The sequence below is a fragment of the Mustela nivalis genome (genome assembly GCF_964662115.1).
Source record: "Mustela nivalis genome assembly, chromosome: 5".
NCBI lineage: Eukaryota > Metazoa > Chordata > Mammalia > Carnivora > Mustelidae > Mustela > Mustela nivalis.
In genome coordinates, this window is record NC_139024.1 from 2,767,156 (window position 1) to 2,787,260 (window position 20,105).

The 20,105-nt window shown below is 59.0% G+C and overlaps 1 long non-coding RNA gene across 1 annotated transcript; it reads left to right on the top strand.

Moving 5' to 3' along the window:
* The first annotated feature begins 7,339 nt into the window (after positions 1-7,339).
* Positions 7,340-17,328, top strand: LOC309864741. The gene is made up of 3 exons (XR_014311729.1): positions 7,340-7,838; positions 8,598-12,728; positions 13,604-17,328. It is a non-coding gene; the product is annotated as an uncharacterized lncRNA (long non-coding RNA).
* The last annotated feature ends 2,777 nt before the right edge of the window (positions 17,329-20,105 follow it).

Genomic DNA, 20,105 nt, shown 5'->3' on the forward strand with positions numbered 1-20,105 from the left:
TCTTGGAGGAGGTTTTCTCCACGTGCCCCACCCCCCGGCACCTTCTATTTGCAGGTGCAGGAGGAGTTAAGAGGGTAAAGAACTCACACCGACACCTCCCAGTGACCCAGCTGTTGAGCCGGGCATCATACCTCGGTCTACCCGAGTTCCGGTTCCCAGCCCTCCTGCAAAGGAGTAGGCTCAGTGCTGTGAGGGCCAGAGGGGGGCCAGCAGCCGAGGGCCAGGGCGGACACAATAAGCAAACAGCAAGGACTATGCACAGTGCGACTTCGAGGAAACTCCTCCTGACGCTTCTGGGGAACAGTGATTTGAAAGTCGTCATGAATAAAGATCACAACAGAAGTCAACAAACCAGGGTACTAACAACAGAGACTTAAGTTGGTTCTTTTGAAAGACTAGTTACATTGCGCAACCCATAGCAAGACTCAAGAGAAAAAGAAAAATTTTTAAAAAGTCACAGATTTTTTAGGTCAGGAGCTAAAGAGGGGCTATAACTACAGATCCTACAGATTTTAAAATGGTAATCAGACAAGAGCACGGACTGAAGGCAAGGCGCAGCCTCCAGCCTCCCGTTGACCGTGTTGCTCAGAGCAGGCAGTGAGCAAGGTTTTCTCTTCATTATTCAAGAAAATATCCTGTCTGAGATCCCTGTCTATTTTGCTGCGTGGTAAAAACAGCGGATATTTATGACTGAGGCATGCGTGTTTTTGACTTTGCAATGTGTTTCATCAGATTGGATGCAAAGAGGATTTTGCTTTTATTTCCCAAAAGAACAGATACAATTCCCCGATTCACACAGTCCCTACTATGTGGGAAAGGATCGTTTCTTTTTGCAAGGAGAGCCTGAATGGCATGGTGACCTCGTTCAGTGAGAGGAGTCTCTGCTGCATCAGTGGGCATCTCTACCTCCCCGTGCACAGCCTCATGGTGTCCCCAGTTTCCCACAATGTTCCACAGTGTTTCATAGCGTTGCAGTGTCCCCTTTTGTCCCACAGTGTCCCATGATGTTCCAGGTGTCCCACAGTGTACACGGTGTCTCACAGTATCCATTGCTGTCCACAGTATCGCACTGTGTCCCCTGTGGCCCACTGTGTCCCCTGTGGCCCACTGTGTCCCCTGTGACCCACTGTGTCCCCTGTGACCCACTGTGTCCTCTGTGGCCCACTGTGTCCCCTGTGGCCCACTGTGTCCCCTGTGGCCCACTGTGTCCTCTGTGGCCCACTGTGTCCCCTGTGGCCCACTGTGTCCCCTGTGGCCCACTGTGTCCCCTGTGGCCCACTGTGTCCCCTGTGACCCACTGTGTCCCCTGTGGCCCACTGTGTCCCCTGTGGCCCACTGTGTCCCCTGTGGCCCACTGTGTCCCCTGTGGCCCACTGTGTCCCCTGTGACCCACAGGTTTGCTTCTCCCCTTGCCAGGCTGTGGCCTGTGCCCTCCAGTGTTCAGGACCGCCGACCAGACCTGTTTCGCCTTTTCAGGGCAACAGTCAGGGGATAGTCTTCATTTCTGGTACCTTCACCACCGGTTTTGACAACACTCTTTGGTCAATCTTGTAAACAAAGAGCGGTTCTAGGTGATGTGTCCCCAACCTCTCGGTCCCAGTGACACTGGGACTCAGAGCCGATGTCTGGTCATTACCGCCTGCGGAAGGGGGTTTGCAGGGGAGAGACGTGGCCTCCCCGCTTCCTGTGCTGTGTGCCGCTGGTGCTCGGGGCGGCATCTCTGCATGTCCATGCAGGACAGCCCGGGGCTGCTGCCGGACCTCACCTCTTCATGAGCCGAGGGTCAGCACCCTTCCGTTTGAGAAGATTGTATGAGAATCACAGAAAGCCGCTTGTGTTTTACTAGTTTGCCACACAGCAGAGGGGTGGAAATGGGGTCCTGTGGTTGCTGTGACGATAGCAGGAGAAACCCATCCCAGAGCTTGTCTGAGAAGACACTGGGATGAAACCAACCACCCGGCAGATGCCAGCGGAGACGGGTGTGGGGTCCAGATGTCCGCTCGCAGTGGCACCTGCCACTGGCCAGGGCCTGGGCCCAGCAGCCTCTCAGGGGGCCTCTTTGGTCAGGGATGGGGTGGACTGGGGATGCCCGTACCACTGGAGGTGGGGTTCCGGATCCCGGGAGGCTGACATCGGTGCCTGTGGGCCTGCGCTGGCCACTTCCCAAACAGGCTTCACCCTCCGGGCTGCAGCAGCGTTGAATGGTTGACTGCAGCGGCGAGGCCGGGGGTGGGGCGGTTCTCCTCCACAACCCAGACACGAGCCAGCACCCAGGACAGTGGCTCAGGTCCCCTCACCCTTGTGGGAAGCACAGTGAGTCGGGCGCCTGGCCACCGTCCAGCCACAGCCCCCACGGGCTCTGCTTTCCATCCCCACCTGAGTGTGTCCGAGCTCCCCACCTTCCCCGGGGACACCCGTCTGTGCTAAGAGCCTACAACTGCTAGAAGAGCCGTCTCTCCCACGAACAGTGGAGCATGTGCCAGAATTTTACAAAGATGGGGTCGAAACGATGTGAGTGTGGCCCCGCATGAGGGGACCCCACGCCGGAAGAATGGGTGAGCGGACTTGGAGCGGACTTGCCGGAGGGGCAGAACGGGCCGCGTCAGTAATGCTCCGCCACCCCCCGGTAGTATTGTCATCGCGCTGTCCTGCGCTCTGGAATTGCCCGCGCAGCTCGTGAGAGAGGAGCAGGGCACAGACAGGGAGAGCCTTGAATTCCGTGGAGGTCTGCGGGCTGAGAGCCTGGTGCTTTCTGAGCAGGAATGCGGCTGTTTGCCGCTGACTGGGGCCGGGGCTGGGGTGGGGTGTGGCGTGACCCCGCGACTCCTGGAGCGGCCGCCCACTGCGAGCGGGCTGTGCACCGGTGGGTTCCTGAAGACTCGCCCTTCGCCCTGAAGCACAGATATCGATAGGCCTAGGGTTGGGCCCACGTGCTCGTGCTCGGGAGAAAGGTGTTGGGATTCTTTTGTTCCAAGGCGACAGGGGAAGGCGTGGAGCGTCTGCACAGGTGGTGTGGGGGTCGGAGAATGGCAGCTGGGGGATGCGAATGGAAGGAACAGGGCTGGCTTGTCACACGGTCACGGGCTTGTCACACTGTCCCTGCTCTGTCTGTTGCCCGAGGGAAAGGGAGGGAGAAATGGGAGCAGGGCGGGGGGGGGGGGCCCGGGTGTGGGCTTCTGAAGTGCCCGGGCTGCCCCCTTGGCCCACCGTCCCAGGCCCCTCTCCTGGGAAGGCACAGGCCAGCCGCGGCTCCAGCCCGTCCCTGTCCCGTGGGTCTGACCAGCCCTCCAGAGCTTAAAATACTTCTGATACTTCGCCGTGGGAAATGCCTTCAGTGCCTGTTTTTAAGGAATCCAACCCAAATTAACACTATTACATCATTATTCCAACATACACTGGACATAGTTCGGACCCCGTTCCCAGGAGACGTGGGGACAGAAGCGTCCCGTGCCCCGCGCTGGCCTTGCTGGCGTGGACAGGCTTTTGGGAAATGTCCAGACTCACTCCCTCGGGCTGTGTCTCAGAGCCCTGACCCAGGGAGACACGCCCGCTCCCGCAGCTCTGATGGGACCCTTCGCCTCTCCCCACGGAGCCGCGGATCCTCTGGCTTCCAGAACGTGACTAAGGCCTGTGGTATGGCTGATGCCGCCGGCTCGTTCCGCAAAGCGAGAGACCACGGATTCCCCGGCCTGGTCTGGCGAACTCCCTCCCAGGCACGTCCCAGGACGGGTGCTTGGGCGCCGCCCTCTCAGAGGACACAGCCAGACGTCTTTCCGGAGCTGTGGCCCGGCTCCATTCCGAAGATCTGCTCTTCGATACCCCTGCACGATGAGCGAGCGGTTTCCAGGGGGTCGTGCTGACATGGTGCGATCTGTTTCCCCCTCATCTTGGAAGCGCCCGGACACGGTCTCACATGATTCCACAATCCCAGACACGTGACAGATGGAAACAGAACATTCTGCCTGACAGAACACACGCCTCATCAGGCCTCACACAGTAAAATATTGTTAAGGCTTCAATTCTTTCTTTTTTTTTTTTAAGATTTTATTTATTTATTTGGGAGAGAGAGGGCGAGCACAGACAGGGAGGGGGCACAAGCAGGGGGAGCAGCAGGCAAAAGGAGAGGGAGAGGCAGCCTCCCCACTGAGCAGGGAGCCCAACCTGGGGCTCGATCCCAGGACCCCGGGATCAGGACCTGAGCTGAAGGCAGACGCCCAACCAACCGAGCCACCCAGGCGCCCCCTAGTTAATCTTCTCTTTTCCAGATTTTTTAAAACATATTATTAAATTCTACGTGCTCAGTGTGACCAAAGATACCAGAAATAGAAAGTAAAAGGAGTCCCTGTCCCCAGTGCCCCACGGCCCTCCTCGCTAAGTAGCCAAGATGAAGCTGGAGTGGGTTCCTCCAACCTTCTCCTGTCAGCGTCAGGGCTACTATTATTCTTGCTGGTTGTGATGCTGTGCTATGAATTTTGCAATTAAAAAAAAAAAGAAAAAAGAAGACAAATGAATTTTTTTTTAAAAAAGTGTATTTAAGAAAATATTCATCTGATGATAGACAAAAGCCTTGTGTCCTTGTCCAGCAAAAGAGGTTGAATTTCTCAATGGGAATCAAAGGGGCCCCAGGGTGCACCCCCTGGGGTCCCCAAGGATGAGGCAAGCAGGCTGGTGGTTGTCGGGCTCCAAAGGAATGGGAGTGTTACAAGGGCCGTGTCGCTGCTCTGGGCCCCGTCTCTCCACGAGGAGGGCTCCACACCTGTGCCCGTCGGCAGGAGCAAGCATCACCTGCGAGCACCTTCACGTCATCTCTTGACGTCATTCCTGGACGCAGGGAAATGCAGAGCTACGCCCTCATCAGAACCACCGAGCCTGGGCTGTCCAGGGACAGGCTGGCTCATGAGGGCTCGTTACCCACGTCGCCTGTAATGTCACGTCGGGAGAAGTAGACGGTCGTCACACACGCGGCCGTTGGCAGCCAGCGTGGCATCTCCCCTCGGCCGGCTCTAAGGACTGAAAGCTCCTTCCCGCCTTCTTCCTTAGTGACCTTTTCCAGCTGCATTCCAGTAAGGAGCCCCTCAGTGCAGAGTAAACCCCAAATGAGAAAGAGATCGCCTTCAATCAGAATTCTCTAGTTTCTTGGTCAAATAGTAATCACTTAAAATAACAAAAACCCACCAAGAAATGAGCCAAGGGCAAGGGAGACACTTGTGCTCTCCACCTCAAGGTCATCATCAAAACCAACACACGGGAGATTGTAAAAGATCAGAAAACTGCTCCCATGCCTTCCGCAGGTCCCTCTGGCCTCTCAAGAAGTCTCTTCTATTCGTGCAGATCTGATTGCAGACCATTACTCATTTATTTTTTCATTCTCGAAACACTTGAGGGGCACCTGGGCGGCTCAGTCGGTGAAGCGTCTGCCTTTGGCTCAAGTCATGATCCTGGGGTCCCAGGATCAAGTCCTGAGTCAGGCTCTCTGCTCAGCGGGGAGCCTACTTCTCCCTCTGCCCATTCCCCTGCTTGTGTTCCCTCTCCATCTCAAATAAATAAATAAAACCTTAAAAAAAAAAAAACTTGGTATCTCATAGAATCTTACAATCAACTTCAAATTTTATAAACCACAATAAATAGAAGCACTACATCTCTTGTGACATTTTAACAACCTCATGGCTATGTAATGGTAAAATTTAAATTATTATTTAAAATTATTTACGATTTAAATTAAAATTTAAAAAGTAAATGATCCCCTAGAAGCAAAGGAAAAGGGAAGGCTCCTCGTGATCACTGGATCATCTTGGTCCAAAAGATCCATGTTCTCTTGGCTCCCGTCTTCCGGGTTTCTATAAGCAGACAAAGAAACCGGATTTAAACGGAAGTGCTTCATGCCTCACGCCCCTGGCATTAGTATCGGCTGGGATCTGAACATGACTGTGGTCGTCTTCAAGCTGATCTTGAGTTCTCAGGATGAAACAGCGTGGACCCGTTCGTCCTGACCGCCACTCACAGACGAGTTGAGTGATCCCCATACTGACCCTGTAGTTGAGATTTGAAGCCCCTTTTGGACTTTTTCCCCTCCCGTAAAGTCACTATTCGTGCAGCTACTCGTGGTTAACGCTACTTCGGAACGCTGCTGTTCTCTGCTGAAACCACCCAAAGGACCGGTACTCATGGAGGAGCCCTCGGGCAGTGGGGGGGGCTCGTGTCCTGCACGGCGTCTGGCTCCGCACCTGGGACCTGTCCCCAGCCCTCCCTTCAGCTCGTTGTGGCCTCTGGCTACTTCTGCGGTCTCCAGACTTGCAGCCACCGATAGCTGGCCCCGTAGGCATCTGTGCCCAGGTCACTGCCACGCCTGTAGAGCTCAGGTGCCTTCCCCTCCGGGAACCAGCCCTCCACCGCCAGCTCCCTTTCCTGCGCGCGCCGGACTGTAATCCGCTTCCCGCACGTGGAGAAATCTACAGGCGGTTAAGGACGCGGCCTCTGATCTCGGGGGAATCGGATGAAGCCGGTCCTGGGGCGTCCCCCAGCTTTCCGCCCGCTGGTTAGCACTGTCCCGCTCATATGTGGTGGCTGTTCAAAGTCGGGTGGGACCACCCAGCACCTCGGGACTTTAGCAATCCGGGTCATAATGGAACGTTTGCCCTGTTCACTCTTCACCTACCCTTTGCTGTCATCTTTACCTAAGGTATTAGGCAGACAGATGAGCCGGTCATCTGGTGGTTTCCCAACAAGGCATCGAGGGAGCCGGAACCGCAGAAACCCACCTGTGGGGCGTGCCCGGAGCAACCAGGGAGGCCCAACAGGTTGATGTCCTTTCGCCAGCAAGAGTGCAAGGGCGGGGGCGGGGGGCCTGGACACTGGGAAGGTCAGGGCGGGTTTTTAACAGCGCTGCTTTGGCGTTTGATCCCGCTGGTCGCTGGTCACCAGCACCTGACCTCCCGCGCCACGGCTTCTGCAGGCCCCACGGCTTGGGGTGTGCTTGGAGACGGCCACTGCGGCCCGCGGGGTGTGAGGGCGCCCCAGGGGTTTCAGTTCTCAGAAGCCGCTCGTCCGCCGTCGTCTCGGGGGGAGCTACACACCGGCCCGTCTAGGGGACTCGGTCCACTTGGGAAGTTAAGGACAAATGACTTCCTAACCTTGGTTTTCAACAACCCCAAACGCATTTAAGTAGAGAAACAGAGAAAGCAAAATCTATTTATTGGGGTTCTCTGGTTTCTGGAAATAGAAGCCAACTCTGCTCCCACTTGAGCAAAAAGGGAAGTTCTGAGAGGCCGTGAGGTCCGGGGTGGAGGAGGGGCTGTGGGAAGGGTGCGCGGGCTGCAGGCGCCCAAAGGGGGTCTGTCTGGGTCTTGGGCAGAGGGCGCTGGTGGTGTGACCTCACATGTTGCTGGGGTTGGGGGGCGGGGGAGGTGGGACATTTGACCAGAGAAGAGTGGAGCGATGCTGCCGGCCACTGCAGCTCAGGGACACGGAGCCCCCACGCTGCGCTGCGCACCCTGTGTGCCTTGGCCCGCGGCAGCACAGTCGCTCCTCCCCAGGGCACACCGTGGGCTGGCGCTGACCAGAGACCTGGGATGCATGTTTGTAGGCGGTTCGTGCAGGGGAAGAAGAAAATGCTTTCTGGGAGGAAGGGGTCCAACCTAAAACAGAGCAAGAAAAAGTACGCAGCAAGGACCAGCAGCAGTGGACCCCGACCCCACCCCACCAGGTGGCCCTTGGTACAACAGTGGCCACTGAATGGTGTCTTAGCAGCAGTGAGGGAGCCCGGCTGGGGACACAGAGTGTGTGTCGGTCGCCGGGGCGGCTGGCTTCTGTTGTGACAACGCTGGAGACACGGGGCCACGGTGAGTCCCAGGCCTGACATGCCCAGACCAGGGACCCCGCCAGCGGGCGCTGCGCCAGGGCACGGGGCTCGCGGCGGGGGGAGTCACGCTGGGGCCGGTGGGTGAGTGGAAACAAAGACCACCTGGGCCGTGGAGCCAGTGGCAGGACCCGAGAAGCCGGAAAGGCCAGCCTCACTGGGAGGCCCCGGGGACTCCGGATCGGCCCAGGCTGGACGCCCGCCTGATTGTTTCTCCAGGGAATTAGTGGAGATTTAAAATCGCCTAAAATTGCCTGGCTGGCCTGTAAAGCCACATTATGTAAAATACTACTGGGGAAAAACAAACATTACATTGTTTGCTGGCTTTGGGAGTTTTTCTATTTATTTTGCAAGAATAAAGCTAACAACCAGAGTGGATTGTGGTTCCCCTCCAATTTTCACGACAAAGGCTCAGCAAGAAAGGAAATTTATTACATTCTTAAACGCTCTTGCTGATAATTTTTTTTTTTTGTCATTAAAATGGTTTTTAAATGGCAGCACCATTAAATGGGTTTTTTCCTTCTCAGCTGAGTTGAGAGCTCTCCTGTGTTGGACCCCAGCTGCCCCTAGATTGTTAAAAACAAAACAAATCCAGAACCCAGCTCCGTGGTCAGAGTCAGGAACCCCTGATTAAAACCTTACTTCCCGCACCCCAGCCGCATGGACCCGTTACTTAAACATGTCACGTGCCCAGGAACTTAAAATCCATGGGAATTCTGTTTCTTTCCTCCTCATTGTTTAGGGAAAGACCTTGCAAATATATGCCCCGAGGGAGCGTCACATCTTCCCGGGGATGGGGCTGCAAGGCGCTCCGGGGAAATGTTGATCCTGGCGTGAGTATCCGTGCGAGCTGCTCTGGCTTCCCCGCATGTGAACCTTCCCCGAGGCGCTGGGGCACAGCGCCCTGCACGGCAGAACCCGACAGAGCCGAGCTGCCTCCGGCTGGTCCGGGGTGCGGACAGGATGAGGCCTCAGGAGTGTGCAGACAGGGTCCCAGGAGTGTGCAGACAGGGTCCCAGGACGACGGCCTCCTGCTTCCATGCACACGCGAGGTTGCTGGGATCTAGAGCCAGGCAAGGAGCAGCCCCTGGAGAGCACCGGGTGGGGACAGCCTCCTGCTCCTCCACTTGTCAGTGACAGGGCCTGGGGTCACAGGGCCAAGTGACACCGTGGTGGGGACCGTGTAGATGCTGCCAGGAGGCCTCCTGTCCTCCTTGTGCTCCGCTCATCTCGCCGGGAGACCTGCTGGAGGTGGTGCCCGGGTTTGCCCGTTGGTCCCATTGGGCTCCAAGGCCGCAGGCTGGGCCGTGTGACCACGAGGGAGCCGCCCCCACAGTCAGAGGGACGCCTGAGATGACGCTGCGGGGCCCTGCCACTCTCCCAGGCTTCGTCGAGCGCCTTTATCGTAAAAGGCAGACAACTGTTCGCCCGTGTTTCCGCTTTCCATTCCTCTGAACGAGAGGACGTGTTCGTGCTTATTTTAATACAGTCACAGCTGTTGCAACCGGTATGTTTGTAAAACCCGAGTGTCATCCCACCGCGGAATGTCCCGCCCACACCGAGAAGCCCAGCCTCCCGAGAAGCTTCGGTCACGGCCCCCCAAGCTGGCGAGAGGTGGCCGGAGGCCGGCCGGCGGGCGCCGGGTGAGAATGCAAGAGGCTGGGGGTTAAAGGGCGGAGGAGAAGAGAGAAGACCCGGCGCAGTGTCCGCGGTCTTTGTCCTTCTAGAACTGGCCCTTGTCGGAGCTGTGGCCCCAGTGACCTGAGTGTCACCACCTGTGAACTTGGGCCATCTCTGTCACCTGTGGGAAGGCTGGAGGACCCGCGCCCCTCTCAGTTCTAGCCCTTTGAGCGCTTCTTCCCTGCAGGGATGCTGGCCCCCAGCCCTCTAGAGACTGCAGGTGCTCCTGGGGCGGGGACCTGGGACCCTCCAGCCCCGAACCACAGATGGCCCCTTCCTCTGACATGAAATGTCCGTGTGTAACACGTGCAGACCCTCAGGACCCATGGGGCCGTCGGTCACATAGCGGGGAGCTCCCGGGGAGTCTGCAGCTGGGCCTGTGGGCGGGCGGTTACAAAGGTCCCCGGAGCCCGTAGGTGTCCTATGCTGGGGAGGGAACTTGCCAAGAACATGGCTGAACACCTCTCGTGGTGCTTGGTCACCTGCCCAAGACAAAGGTCTCGGGCTCAGGGAGGTGGGGACTGCGAGGTTCCTTTGGCGGTGGCTGTAGGTGTCCTGGTGTTGGAGCCCCACGACGGAGCTGGGTCTGGTCGTAAGTACAGGGTGGGGGTCTCAGCTCCTCTGGGGATCTCCCCTGGGGAGGTGCCCTGCCCAGCCTGAAAACCCAAGGGTGAGGCTCAGCGGCTCCTGGGCCCCAGGTGGACGGACAGCAGGAGCTGCGGAGCTGGGGTAGGGGATTCCAGCATTTCCTGACCACTGTGGGCTGGGGACAGAGCCTTCGGGGAGCTCTGGACCCTGCCGTCAGGGTCGCGGCCGGCTCCCATGGGCTGTGTGTGGGGTGGACCACCAGAAACTGGGGTGAGCAGGGAGGCAGCGGTCTGAACAGAATCAGCTACCACGGCCTAGGAGGCGCCCCAAGACCGGGCCAGGGAAGTCACTAAGCCCCCTCAGAGGCCCCAGGCAGGGGTCAGCCCTGTGCAAGGGCAGGAGACCTCAGACCGCACCCGAGGTCAAGAAGAAATGCGGTTTTTCTGGTGAGGGGAGGAGGGCAGCCAAGGGGTTGGCCGGTCCCCCAGCCTGTGTTCCTGCCCCTCGAGACCCAGTCGGGAGGCCGTGGGGAGAAGGCCCGTCCCTGGATGGAGACGGAGGCAAGACGCAGTGGCCTTTCCAGCCCCGGGGAGCAGAGCGGCACAGTCCCGAGCAGATGGGCACAGTCGGCCCAGCTGGGCTCCCCGCTGCCCGGGACTTTGCTGCTGGTGATCCCAGGCCGTTGAGCTACGAGCGTGTGAGGGGAAGGAAGCTCCTGGGGCCTCGCGTGACAAGCTCCACCGCGCGGGGCCTTTTGGCTACCCCAGGTCACGCCGGAGCGGACCTTCCCTCAGCTCCCTGGAGCCCGCTTGGCCTCTCCTCTGTCCTGCCTCTGCTCACTCTCCCCTTCGGCTCCACCCCCCGGGGCCTGCAGGGCCGGCTCAGCCTCCTCCGCCCACCGGCCCCTCCAAGCACCTGCTGCGGGGCCGCCAGGAAGCGCGTCTCTCACTTCCTCTTCTGTGCACACACGGTTTAAACCCAGCTTCGAACCATATCCTTGGGGCTTCACCGACCCTTACACTGTAAGACACTAGACACTCTCGCATTCTTGAAGCAGGAGCCAATGCCTTCCCACAGGGGATGGACACACGCGGATGCCCCCGTGCTCCCAATGCCCGGGGGACCCGGTGGCAGAAGAGGAGTCAGATTCGTCCTCATCCTGTTGGAATTCACCCTTGAACGGGGGAGGTATGCCGGCTCTGGACCCCGGAAGGTGAGGTTCGGGGGTAACTGGGCCCCGGGTGCTGTCCCAGCCCCTCCCAGAGCCGGCTCCGTTCTGGGAGAAGAGATGCGCTCTGAGGCTCTCGGCGAGGATGGGGGCTCCTGGGTCAGGCTGTGAGGCTGTGTGACGGGCACGCCGGGACCAGGGGCCCCCAAGGCAGTGTCTCCGAAGGCATCAATGCCACTCCACGCTTTCCCCCACAAACCCAGTCCACCTTGGTCATAGGCAACGTTGTGCTGCCCGCCCCTCAGTGCCCAAACCCGGAACCCAGCGCTGGTCCTGGACCACTTCCTCCTGCTGCTTTCCTGTGGGGGAGAAAGCCGTGTTGGTCCTCAGCTCCGCAGCTCCGTTAGCCGCCCCATCCAGCCTTCCTCCCTCCCAGGCCGGCTCCCGGGCCTGCCCTTGCCCGCCCCGCCTTACACGGCTGGGTCTCAGCCTCGCACGTGCGCTCTGAAAACCCCGAGGGGGTCCTGCCCTGATGGAGCAAGCCGGACGGTCCAGGAGTGGGGCCTCGGACTCCAGTGTTGTTAAAGACACTCCCGGCGCGTCCAGCCAGGGTGGACGGCAAGTGCTCGGTCTGGTCCACGATCCCACCCCCAACCTGCCGAGTCAGAGTCCCCAGTGTGGGGTCAGGAATGTGTCCCACAAGCCCCCCGGTGGCCTAGGAACAGCCCAAGAAGCCCGCACTAGGGCAAGGGCAACTGTGGCGCGTGGGGGGGGGCACCTCACCTTTGGGACAGTCTGTCCTTCCTGCAGCAGCAGCTGTTCCTTAGGAGGAGAGTTTCAGGAGCCTTCCGGTCCCCTCATGCCCATCAAACCGCAGCTCCACTGAGCCCCACACAGTCAGACAGACCCGTCAGGGGACCCCGTGTGGGAATGTCCTCCAGCGTCCTGCTGTCCATCCTGCTCGGAGAGAGAACTGCACACACACCGGCGCTCCGGTCCCCAGCAGCCAGGTTCACCGGCTCGATCCGAGAGGCTCGATCCGTCACTGCAGACCCAGAGCCACGGTCTTCCAGGGCAGAGCCAGAGACTGACACGAGACACGTGTCGGGGCCCTGGGATTCCTCCCTGTGAGCACAGTCCCGAACCCGTGCCTCTCCCTCTCTCCGCTCTTCCTGCTTCCCCTCCTTGTCACGTGAGGGTGACCGCTGGTCTCTGAGAGCCCGGGCCCTGCCCTCTCCACACCTCCAGGGACATCCCAGAGATGTTCACGAAGGCACTTGCTAGGTTATACGGTTTCTGTGTGTGTGTGTGTGTGTGTGTGCGTGTGCGTGTGCGTGCGTGCGCGCGTGTGTGTGCGTGTGTGTGTGTGTGTGTGTGTGTGTGCGTGCGTGCGTGTGTGTGTGTGAGAATTCTCCGGACGTGGGATGACCCATGCCTGTACCTCAGATGTCCAGCCAGGACACGGTGCGAGCTGTGTCCCGCCGCCTGGCCCTCCCCCAGCACGAGCACGTCTGCCTGCCCCCCTTTCCCTCTGCAGGGGTGACGGCAGAGCGGAGGCCGGGCTCTCCGTTCCAGGGAGACCCAGCCCCGTGCAGCTGGTACCGGAGCCCCCAGAGCCCGTATCCGCTGGCAAACCCGTTCCCACTCAGAAGTTTCCACTCAGCCGGGGCTGGCCGTCTGGCATGTGTGTTGGGGACCCGGCAGGGAGGAGTGGGTGCTCCCCCGGCCCGCCCCCTGCCCCACTGCTCCCCCCTGCTGACCCCGAGGTCACCGCGGCCCGCACCCCCCGTGGCCCGTAGGACTCCAGCACGCACTCGACTCCCGCCCGGCCCAGCCTTCCATTCCCTCGGCCGGGTTTCTCCTCGCTCGCCCGTGGCTGGGGCTCCTCTCTGGGCTCCCAGTGCAAGGGCGTTTCTGTCGCGTGACTTCCCAGGCTGTGCTTTATCAGCACGAAACCGAGCCCCCTGTGTCCGGTGGGTTCAGTGTGGACACATGCAAACAGCAAAGAGATTAGCCGATCCTGCCCTGCTGGGGCGTTGGCTGGTGTGTCTGTGCTGCGGCGAGAACCCTCCACCCCATCCGGGGTCTTCCGTGTCTTCTCCGCTCCAGGCCAGGCTTCCTGTCAGGGTCCCTCCTCACCCAGGACACATGCCCTCCAACCAGACGGAGAAGCTCCGTGGAGAAACCCCGTGATGGCCCTTAGCAGTCCTGCGGGGCTCCTGCTGGCCCAGGGCCGGCCTGAGCCCGGAGGGAGGGGGCCGCTCTCCCGCGGGCTGGGCCGGGAAGGATGGGCAGGGGACACCCCGAGTAAGTGCAACCGGCCAGCAGAGCTGCCCTCCTGCTCACACCGGCTCCCCTCCTTCCGCACAGACTCCTCCCCACCCAAGGGAGACCCTCCGGAGTCCATCCATCAGGCTCCAAGTCCTGATCTGGGGTGGAGATCCGAGGGCGCAGGTCTGCGAGGGGCGGTGGGAGCGGCAGTGGCCCTTGACCCGCTCCCGCTCTCGTGCTCCTGGCAAGTTGTCTCCCCGGCTTGTGGCTGAGCCTTCGGGGGAGGAGCCACAGGAAGGACCTCGCCCCTGCGCGGGGAGCGCAGCCCCATCTCTGTTCCTCCGTTCCCGGTGCTTTACCTTCCAGCCGTGGCTGTGTTAGAAGTGAAATACGGATCCGACTGATGATCTGCAAACTCTCGCTTCCACAGAGCAGCCCAGCATTTCATTTATTTTCTTCGCTGGTCCAGGGATCTGCAGCTAAGGGTCATGTTTTTTCCTGTTTGCCATCACATTTGCAGTGAACTAGACATCAGAACACCCGCCGACACGGTCGGTCATTAGACCCAACAGATACGGAGTTACTCTGCGCTCCGCCGGGCCTGCGGTCACGTCCTGTCCTTGGGCTCACGCCGCGCGTCAGGTCCTGGACAGAGGTTCGCCTCTCCGAGGGAGTCTGTGGGTGCTTGCACGTGTGTTAACGTGCCGAATCTTCCACACGCACCTTTCATAACGAGGAGACTCGGCCCACATCCCAACAAGTGGGATGTGAGAGCCGGCCGAGGGGAGCTGCTTGCACAACACCGAGGCTTCCGCTCAGGCTTCGCTTTGTTTCTACCGTTAATCCTGGCTATGATTTCTTCTTGGCTGTTTTCGATCAAAACGACTGGTTTTACGTAGCACTTATTGTGCTCTCTGGCTTCCCAGAGGAGGCGGCCATGTGCGTGACAAGTGTGGGCTCAACGGGGTTGGTCCCCGAGCTGGGTCCCAGCGCTCCACGGAGGACGTCATCTCCCTGGTCCCTGACTGCTTTGGGAAACACCTAGTTAACTCCACGAAGGCCACATGATGCCCAGAGGCAGGCTCTGTGTTTTCTGCCCGCAGATGTCTTGCCTGCGTACGACACTATGGTGTCCTCTGGAAAGGTGAACCACATCCAGGCAGAAGCTTCTGAGCGACATGCGTGGGTCCCGCACCAGCTGCAAGCGGCCGGGGCCCCAGTGTTTGGAGGGGAGGCAGCTGGCGGTCCCGGGACACGCTGGATATGTCCTCTCTGGGGGCATCACACTGGGAGGGTAGCAGCCGGTCACACGGGGCTTTGTGTGTCCCAGAGGGGAGGAGCCCCTCATCCTCGGGCACACCGACTCCTGGGCTGGAAAGGCTCCGCAGGGTGCGGCCGCCCCAAATCAAAGTCTCTGCACCCAGGCTTTGTCCCAGTCCCCATGCCCGAGCCCATGTCACGGTGCTGCAGCCAGCGCTCTGACACGGGAGGTTGGCGGGGCTCCGTGCGGGCTTCTCACGCACGGTGAGGCCTGGAGGTCAAATAGCCTTTTGCCTTTTGCCTGGGCTGCTCCCCGCCCGCGCCCGTGTGTCCCACGGGGAATCTGAGCTCCTGCCGCGGGTGCGTGCGGGCATCTCGGTGGGGCTTTGCTGTCCTTCACTCCAATGACGGCTGCGGCGCGGCACCTGCCGGGGCGCGCTCTCGGATCCCGCCTCTGCCCGTTTTTACGATGGGTCATTTCCTGATTATTATTCCCATCCTAGCCCGGAAGACTCCCTTGAACTCACTGAAAAGAGGTTAAATATTTGGTGATAAAAATAGAACGGATTTCGAGAACACTAGGTCTTGCTGTAGGGTGTGGCTTTTTTCCATGATTTCCTTTCCCTTGGCCACTGTCCCCAAGCACCGCTGAGGACGTTCCCGGCGGGACAGGACGCAGGACGGAAGCAGAAGCCCGAGTGCCCTCTGTGCTCTCTGTGAGCTGCACTCGCACCAATGCCGCGGTCACCTCCGCGGCCTCCTGTGTGCCGCCTCGTGGCTCCTCACTGAGGGCCGGGAGCCCCTCCTGAGTCTGCTGCCTCCTCCCGAAACGGGGTTCAGGCGGTCACCGAGGGAACAGGGACTTGTGTCTGTGCCGGCCGCGGCCCCCGCCGGTCCTCTAGACCAGAGCCCCAGGAAGAGCTAAGAACAAGCGTCCTGCCTGTTGGCAGAGTCAATCACTCGCACGGGGGTGGCATAGGGGAGCTGCCAGCGCAGCTGCGGGCCTGGGGGGGCTCCTGGGGGGGCTCCTTTCTCCCTGGGCTTGGTGGTGTCAGGCCTGAGCCTGGGCTCCTGGAGGCACCGCGGCGGGAATGACAAGGTCCTACAAATGCATTCGCGGAAGGCCGGGGAGCTAGTAGGTTGCCATAGCAACGCCGCGTGTGCGGCTCTGCACCTGCCCTGATTTCTGCTGCGGAAGCAGCATCAGCCTTCGGGAGGGGGGAGAGGGGAGAGCCCCCCCCCCCACGTCTTCAGGCTGTGGGATGGATTGTTGGAAGAGCCACGTCGTCCCCCTCCGGAGCCGCTCGCTGCTGAGGCCGCCCTCCCTCCTCCCCAGCTCCGCTCTTCCAGCGAGGGCCCCGGGCGGGCAGCGGGCAGCGGGCAGGCGGGCTGGCTGGCGTCCTGTCCCGCGCTCAGCGGGCACCCAGGCCGGGGCGAGCCCAGCCTTCCCGGGCTGTCTTCTCCCGCACCTCCATCCTCTGGCTCTTCCCTCCTCTCCCTCTAGGGCGGCGGCTTTCAGACCCCAGCGTGAGAGAAAGAAGCACACGCACTTGCCCTCGTGTGTGTGTATTTGAAACTAAACCTTTAATGAAACCGCCAATCACCCCTCCCTGGGAGAACTCTCTTCTAGGGCTGATGTCGCAGAGCGTGTCACATTCTCTCTTCGATCGCATTAAAAGATGCCGCCACGTCCACTGCACTGACTCGAGTAACCAGGAACCGGGGCAGGCTGAGGGGGCAGACGCGGCGCCGGTTACTCTGCTGGGCCGGAAGGGGTGGCCTCCGGCCGACTTTGGGTTCCTCCGCGGGGTCCGCCTTCTCCCCTCATCAGCTTCGGGGTTAAGCCAGAGGGACCGGGAACTAACCGATGGGGCCGCGCAGCCTGAGAATTCCACGTGCAGATCTGGGGGGTCAGTCTGGGCTCAGGGAGCGGGACTAGACACAGCCAGAGGCACAGACAGGTGTGGCTCGCGAAGGTCCTTGCATGAAGTCTCGCAGCTCGCGGGGCGGTCGGCTCAGGGTCCGTCCTTGCCAGTGGTAGGCAAGCGCTTTGCTTTCTAAGTCGTGTGAGTGACTGGACCCGGAGGTGCCAGGGCCTTTCCTTGGTGGAGCCCCTCTCTGAGGGCACTGGGCTAGCCTGTCTGCCTTCCCTTCTCGGTCTAACACAGCTTCAGAGATCAGAGTTAAGATGCTTAGGAGTTCACGGTAGCCCTAGGCAGTTCATCTCAAAATTTGGGGAAATTCCTGGGATCATTTCTTCCACTTTGGAAAGTTTATGTACGGTGTGAAAGCTTTTGTGTGTCTAGGGGTGTCTGTCTCTGGGGGACTCTGTCTGGCAAGCCGTCGCTGCTGCTTTTGGCTCAGATCATGACGTCGGGGGTGGGGGTCGCCCCATGCTCAGCGGGGAGTCTGCTTGAGTTTCTCCCTCTACGCTCTGCCCCTCCCCCTGCTCACACTCTCACTCTCTAAAATAAATAAATAAATAAATAAATCTTTTAAAAAACAATTGTCTCCAGAAATGCCTTTCAGTCTCTCTTGGTTTTTGTTCTCAGATTGAGTTTATATGATTTAAATATTTTCCTTCTATTTTTATACTTTGTTGCTATGAACTTTGGAGCTGTGGGGGGTGCACCGCAGGGTGTGTGAGGACGGGCCTTGGCCGCCGCATCCTTACTGACTGGGGGAAAAGAAACTCTACAGAGAAGCATCATGACTGTAAAAGCACAGATTCATTCCAGGTCTCAACACCCTCGTCCTGAGCTTCCCCCGTTCTCGCTCCACCCTCCGTTCCCTCCTCCCCTCGTCCTTTCTCTGTTTCCTACTTAATCTCTTTCCCCGATTCACTCCCGAGGCTGAGTGTGTCTGTGGGAACGTCCGCGATCCTTCTCCGCCGTCCCCCAAGACATGCACTTGCATGCCCCGGCTGTCCGCGCGTCTGTCGCCCCGGCTGTCCGCGCGTCTGTCGCCCCTTCCAGGCTCGCGGCCGTCGCCGGGGCAGGGGTCGGTCTGTCTGAGCCTGCCTGGCCGTCCCTGCTGTGAGAGCAGGGGTGGAGGGGGACGGGACCGAGAAGTCCTCAGAGACGGACGGCATCACTGAGGACGATTCCCTCTAGAACAGGGAAGGCTGGGCCGCTCAGCAGAGCTGGATTTGGGTGTAACAAACAAAGTCGACAACAATGCTGGCTTTCTCTGGGAGAACAAGGCTTTCCAATGAGTTCGAGCAGCAGCTGCATGGCACTGACCTCACTTTTCGGGGGGCGGGGTACGAAGAGAGGGGACCCTTCCAGGTCGCCGCCCGCCGCACTCCCCTGCCGCCTGGCCACGGCGGCCACCGGCCACCGGTCGTTAACAGGGCGCCTGCCGGAAATGGAGCCAAGGAGCCACCCCAGAATGTGTCCTCAGCTTTCAAGGTCGGAGCGGGAGAATGTCGTGGAAAGCCCGCGCCGGAGGGTGCTCGGGGGGAGTCAGAAGCCCGAAGTGCTCCGACCCAAGAGATGTGCCCCCCACGCGCCCCTTGCGTCCCCCCCCTGCCCTCCCCCTCTTCCCTCCCCCTTCTCTCCGTCACGCGCACACCCACACTCACACTCTCATTTACATCCTCACATCCCTCACACACACTGTCCCCACGCTGTCACTCACACGCCTTCTCACAACTCCCACCTTCGCACACTCACTCGGACACAGCGACGCTCTCACACTTCCCCACTCCCTCACGCTCATTCCCTCACATACTCTCACGCACACGCACACTCTCTCACACACAGTCACACTCTCACACACTCATGAACTCACACCCTCTCTCCAACACTCTTAGGCCCCCTAACACACACGCTCATTCCCTTTCACTTTCCCACACTCATTCTCTCAGACACACTTTCTCCCATGCACACTCCATCTCTCACACTCTCACGGGGTCCCGTCCTGCCTCACACGCACTCTCACACTCACACGCCGCCACTCATGCCCTCTCTCACACCTGCACGCACACGTCGAAGGCTGCCATCCCCTCCCTGAGGTCGGACTGTAGCGTGCCGCCAGCAGGGACACGGGTCCTTTGGTGCGAGAGTGACCTCAGTGGTGTGGTTCCCTCCTGCTGGGAGCGCTGTGTCCCATGGACAGCGCCTTGGGCAGGAAGTTGGCTTTACAGAGGCTTGGAAAGTGGAATGTCGGCACCGACACCTGGTCTCAGAGCTCTGGACTCTGCTGCCACGGAAACCCCCAGGGAGTCTGCAAGTTCGTGGCATCCCCCAGCTCAGAGTCAGAGCCAGACGCCACGGAAGAGAAAGTGTTGAAGCGAGCACGGAAACGCTCTCAGACGGCAGCTTCGAAGAGTCACACACACACACACACACACACACACACACGAGTCACACACATTTCCAACATTTCTATGCACAATAACCACTATTGTAAAACGATGACTTTACTATTTCATGAATTTAACTCCTAACCTTTAGAACTTATGGATTACATACTCACATTTTTTTCAAAAAAGCTAATTACAAGGAAAAGAGGAGTGTTCAGTACCGAGTCACATAGAGAAACAGCACCCTACATCGGATGGTTTTGGAAAAGTCGCGGGAGCACGAGCCTACGAAACACACTGAGTGGCTTTGTCACGGAGCTGCGTGGTGACAGACGGCGTGAGACCGAGCGCAGCGTAGTGGGAAGACGGGCCGAGTCACTGTACTGTCCTGCCCCTGGAACGAGCGTAACATCGTGTGTCAACTGCACTCCAGGGAAAAAAATAGAGCTTCCAAAAATAAATAAATCAAGTAAAAACCAAGGATAAGAAAAACAACAACAACAACAAAAACAAAAACCTGGGGGCCCGGCTGGCTCGGTCAGTAGAGCGCGTGACTCTTGATCTCGGGGTCATGAGTTTGAGCCCCATATTAGGTGTAGGGATTATTTTTAAAAATAAAAAGAAAAATTTTTAAAAAGTTATAAAAGATTAGTTATTTAATAAAGTAGAGAAAACAAAGAAAATATAACATGATTCTACCTTTTTTCCTTTTAATAAGAGACTTAAGTCTCCATACTTTGCACTAGACTTACAGAAATAAGCTGACCAGCAAACAAAGCGCATCCACGCCTGCATTCAACAAGGACTCCTCCTACCGTTGACAGGCACCTCCTCGTCACGTAAGAGTGTTTTCCTGTAAGGAGTGAGATGAAAATCTGAGCATCAGTTGCAAGGGACAAGCGCAGGGACCGCAGGTAAAGGCTCGCGTCCTCGGCAGAGACCTGAGATTGCAGTGGTCCAGGGGAGCTGGGCTGCCG